General features: G+C 40.9%; 1 non-coding gene across 1 annotated transcript; it reads left to right on the top strand.

Annotated features, from left to right (window-relative positions):
- The first annotated feature begins 4,075 nt into the window (after positions 1-4,075).
- TRNAV-AAC (transfer RNA valine (anticodon AAC)) lies at positions 4,076-4,147 on the top strand. The gene has a single exon. It is a non-coding gene; the product is annotated as a tRNA-Val (tRNA).
- The last annotated feature ends 1,044 nt before the right edge of the window (positions 4,148-5,191 follow it).

Here is a 5,191-nt window from a genome sequence, read left to right as displayed (position 1 = left end):
TACCCCCCCAATACAAAAACAAAAAGCAAACAAAATAAATAAAAACTTGAACATAAAGACAATTATGGAAATATATAAAGTGCACATGATGATGCATTTGCTATGTTTTTTTGGATTGAAAAATATCAGAAACAGAGAAAGAGACAGAAACTGCAAGAACTCTCAGACCACTCAAGACAGTTCAGGATGTTCAGCCAATAAGATTTCTCTTATTTTGCCTCTGGGACAACCATGTACACTAAATCCACGAGAAATCGCTGGCTGCATCCTGATACTTATCTGAAAACACATGCTCTGTAAAAGGGAAATTCAGTTCTTGCTATAAAAACAAACAAACAAACCCCCCACCCCCTCTCGTCTCCCTCCTGCTTGCTTTGGGGATTCAGAACACAGAGCTTAGGAAGCCAGGGGCACAGCGACTTCCTTTTGAGAAGGAGGAGAGGCTGAAAGAGGCAGATGCTGATCAGAGTCTATGAGCTTTGCATATTCATACCCCTCAGTTGCTCAGCATTAGAAAATTCCGGTAATGAGCCTGTGAAAGCTCCAGCAGCCTCTGCATAGCTTGGGGGTTTGTTCTCTGCTCTCTGGGTAGAACTGCTTCTTATCAAACCAGGAGGCTCTCCCCTCCACACTGAATCAGCACACGTGTACATTGGAGTTTTCGACATCACCCACAAGATTTTTAAGGGCTTGTCAAAAGAATCTTCATAGTCTCTAACCATGAATAAAAATGATTTCAGATATCATCTCTATTGCACATTTTATTTCATGGGATTAATTTAATTGATTGAGCTGAGTAGTTAAGGGTTGTTAAGTGGTTGCTAGTAATAAGGAGACATCGTTAAATTTTTAGGAAAATATTTCAGGTACATACTGATGTGCTGGTTGTATTTAAATGATTGAAACTCTTCTTTAATGGTAATACAGTTACATCTTGATTAAACAATCTTCTGAGGCAAAAAAAAAAACACAACTGCTTTATAATAAAATCAGTCTTATAAAGAAAAAAATCGGCAGCTCTCACATGAAGTTGCTCTGCTTGGGAATTACTTGCACATTACAAATGTCATATGATTGTCTTGACCCACGTCTCCTATTTGGCTAAATACAGTCAAAAGTTAGTTAACACTGGGAAGGGTATGCTTAGCATGCATGAGGTCATGGGTTCGAGCCCAGTACTTCTGTTAAATTAAAAAATTATAAATAAATAAAGAAACCTAATGATCTCCCCCTACCCAAACAAACAAACAAACCAAAATTTAATAATATTAGCCCTGGGAAAAATTACTATTTTCTAGTTTCTCTTGGATACAGCATCTTGGCTAGGCATTTGATGGCCAAGTTATTATTTTAAAATTTGTGAGAGATTCAAAGGCTAGAGTTTATGAACTAAACTCCAGGAAATTTTTTGAAGAAAATTACTATTTCTTCTCTTTATTAAGAATTACAACAAAGGACCAGAAATCTCCACTTTTTCCCACTGTTAGGTAGACAGTGAGGCGTACCTACTTCTTTCTTAAGTGTGATTCATTCTAGAATATTGGAGGATATTCTAGAATAGAATTTTTTGATTGAGTTGCTTGGCTTTTTGATATTAAAATGTATGAGCTGTTTGCATATTTTGGAAATTAATCCCTTGTCAGTCACATCATTTGCAAATATTTTCTCCCATTCTGCAGGTTGTCTCTTCATTTTGTTGATGGTATCCTTAGCTGTGCAAAAGCCCTTATATTTAATTGGAACCCATTTGTTTATTTTTGCTTTTATTTCCATTACTCTAGGAGCTGGTTCAAAAAATATATTGCTGTAATTTATGTCCAAGAGTGTTCTGCCTGTGTTTTCCTCTAGGAGTTTTATAGTATCTGGTCTTACATTTAGGTCTTTAATCCATTTTGAGTTAATTTCTGTATATGGTGTTAGAGAATGTTCTAATTTCCGTGTTTTACAAGTAGCTGTCCAGTTTTCCCAGCACCACTTATTGAAGAGACTGTCTTCTCCATTTTATACAAGGTACTTGACATTTTAATTGAACATACTGAAAACTGAGTTTCTGAAATCCCCTCCAAAGTCACCTTCTTTTGCAGCCGTTACCACCTCAGCTTGTGGCAAGTCCCTCCCAACTTGCTCAAGCCAGTCACCTTGGTGTCATCCTTGTCTCCTTTATTTCCCTAACGATCCACACAAGTCCATCTGCAAAACCTGGTAGCTCTACCTTTAAAATAAATTCTGACTAAGACCACTTTTTACCACCTGCTTTACCATCTCTCTGGCCCAAACCACTCATCTCTCATCTGGATTATTAAAAAACCTTGTTCTCTTCTGCTCTTACCTCTGCAGGTTATTCTCAGCACAGCGGCCAAGAGCTATCTTGAAAAACTTAAGGCAAGTAATATCATTTAGCTGCTCAAAACTTTCGCACGGCTTCCCATCACTTAGCTTGAGGAACCACTTGCCTCACTATTACCTACGAAGCCCTACAGAAGCTGTCCCCTTCACCTCTCCCACCTGCATCCTCTACTCTTTGCAGCAGCCAGACCAGCTTCCTCACTGGTCCCAGAACATGCAATTTATGCTGTCAAGGTCTTTGCCTGTGCTTTCTCTCACATCCTTCAAAAACTTACCTTCTCTTTGGGGCATTCCCTGGCCACCTGATTTAAAATTTCTATTTCCTCAACTCCTGATATTTTGTATCTCTTTTCATTAATTTATCTTTTGTTTTTAGCATGTAACATTATCTTGCATGCTGAATTTTTTACTTATTTGTTTTGTTTATTCAGTGTCCTCTTCTAGAAGATCCATGGGGACAGAAGATTTTGTTTTGCTTTGTTATTATATCTCTGGCACCTAGAACAATGTCTGGCACATAGTAGGTGCTCAATATGTATTTGCTGGATTTTGACTAAATAATTCTTTGAAATGTTGACCCTGATAGCGCCTGTCATAGTTGGTATGTATTTCTGGGGAAGGTTTCATTAAAGTAAGGGAATAAAGGCATTTCCTGTATTTGCAGCACTTTGATGGTTCATGTCAATCGACAGGTATTTACTGAGTGTATGGAGTGGGAATATCAAATGATAATATCAGAAAGTGATGAGAAAAGAATGAGCCTATAGGTGAATGGAGATGTGGGATCAAGACATTTTTAAAAAAATATTTAGAACAAAACATATTTTTTAATGGGGGAAGCTAATTTGAGGTTTATTTATTTGTTAATTTTTTTTAAAACGGAGGCACTAGGGATTGAACCCAGGACCTTGCACATGCTAGGCATGTACTCTACCACTGAGCTCACTTAAGAGATTTTTTAAAAATTTAACTTGGATAATATTCCTGCATGTTTATATGCTGATGGAATAATGCAGTAAAGAGGGGAAAAGACCACTAGAAGAGAGTAAGATCCTTGAATGAAAGAAGCAATGGAAATGGGATTGGGGATTGGCCTTAAATAGAATAAATAAATATAAACTAATATTTTTGTTTTGGTTTCCTCACAACAAGAGTGGAAGCAAAATAGGGGGACACTGGTACAGCTGATTTCGTATACCTGGTTGTAGAAGCAAAGAGAAAATACCTTCTGACTGTTTCTATTTTCTCAATGAAATAGAATCAAGGTCATTAACTGAGAGCTGAGGAAGGGCAGGGGAAGGAGAGAGGAAAGAGTGAGAAGCAGCGATCTGGGAGGACTAAGAGTGATTGGACTGGGGAAGTGAGGTGAGGTCACAGAGCAGTACTAAGTGTGCACTCAGAGAGCAGTGATGAATTTGCAGCGAGACCAGCAGTGGAGGGGAAGGGTTGGATTTAACCAAGTGGGCATTTTCCACAGAACCACTACTTGAAGAAAGAAAAGCAAGAGATTTGAAGGTATGCCTAAGTGATAATTTTAATGAAGGATAATTGAGTCTAAACTATGTCATAAGGGAAGTAAAGACATGAGGGGGTAAGACTGAGTGACAAGGTGGCTGAAACAATGGATCTGGAGGTTCTGGTGGGGTTGGGGAAATCACTGGTGTCAGGATATTAGAGGGAGTGAAATGTGGTTGGAGTGAAAAGTGCTTGAAAATGAGAAAGGTTGGGGGAGGGTATAGCTCAGTGGTAGAGTGCGTGCTTAACATGCATGAGGTCCTGGGTTCAATCCCCAGCACCTTCATTAAAAGAAAGAAAGCAAGCAAGAAGGAAAATGAGAAAGGTAGGAAAGGTGGTGATGAAGTCTAGAGGACCTTGAAAGTTGGTAGCTGGGTAGTGTGTGGGACAAGGTCCTTCGAGAGAGATAGTCAAGGGCCTGAGAACTCATGCTAATGCAAGGATCATCTCAGTGATAATGAGATGACTGGAGAGGTCGACAGTGAGGTAAGGGCTAAAGTCTCAAAGGACTGATGGAGAGTCACCTGGAGAGCTGTTAGGTGACTGCAACTTGGTGGAGAAATTGACAAAAGGCATGAACTTCCAAGGAGCTGGTAGGGTGAGGGAAGAGGAAAAAGCAAGGTCTGAAAGTGCCAACAAAGGACCTGTAGAACAGCTACCACTTCTGGGCCCAGATGTGGGAAAGTCGCTGCCTGGGGGGACTTTGGAGGAAGTAGTGTCCTCACGGGAGAGCTGGGTTCGAGTTGAAGCAAATTGAGATCAAGGATATAGGAGATTTTGTTGATTACAAATTCAAATTCTGGAGGTGACAACAAAAGTGACTGTGACAGCAGAGGGAAGAAAGACTGGGTCAGATTATTACAGGACTGTCTTCGGGCACACCACCCTGAACGTGCCCAATCTTGTCTGATCTAGGAAGCTAAGAAGGGTGGGGCCTGGCTGGTACTCAGATGGGAGAGTGTTACGGGACTAACAGAGCCTTAGGGAGTGAGTGTTGGAGTGAAGCAGCATGATCTGGGGGTCTTGGCTTCCTTGAGGTTGCTGAAGTGGATAGAGGTGGGGAATATGATGAGATTTCCTCTAGTGGATTCTGGAGCAGACAGAGGGGAGGAGGCTGGGAGGGCACTGAAGAGCGAAGCCAGGGCTCCTGCCCACAACGGGCAGAGCTCTGAGGGCCCATCATTCAGTCATTCTGATGCTGGCTTTGCGGCTGCTGCATATGTAGTGGCCCCAGGACCCTAGGGACTTTGATATAGTCAACTTATGCAGAGGGGGCCTTTAGCAACGGGCGGAGGGAAGTTCTTGCCAGCCTCCTGTCAGTAAGGGCAAA

The sequence above is a fragment of the Camelus dromedarius genome, chromosome 1, assembly GCF_036321535.1.
Source record: "Camelus dromedarius isolate mCamDro1 chromosome 1, mCamDro1.pat, whole genome shotgun sequence".
Lineage (NCBI taxonomy): Eukaryota > Metazoa > Chordata > Mammalia > Artiodactyla > Camelidae > Camelus > Camelus dromedarius.
The sequence above is the reverse complement of the archived record's forward strand: the minus strand, read 5'-3'. Positions and strand labels throughout refer to the sequence as shown.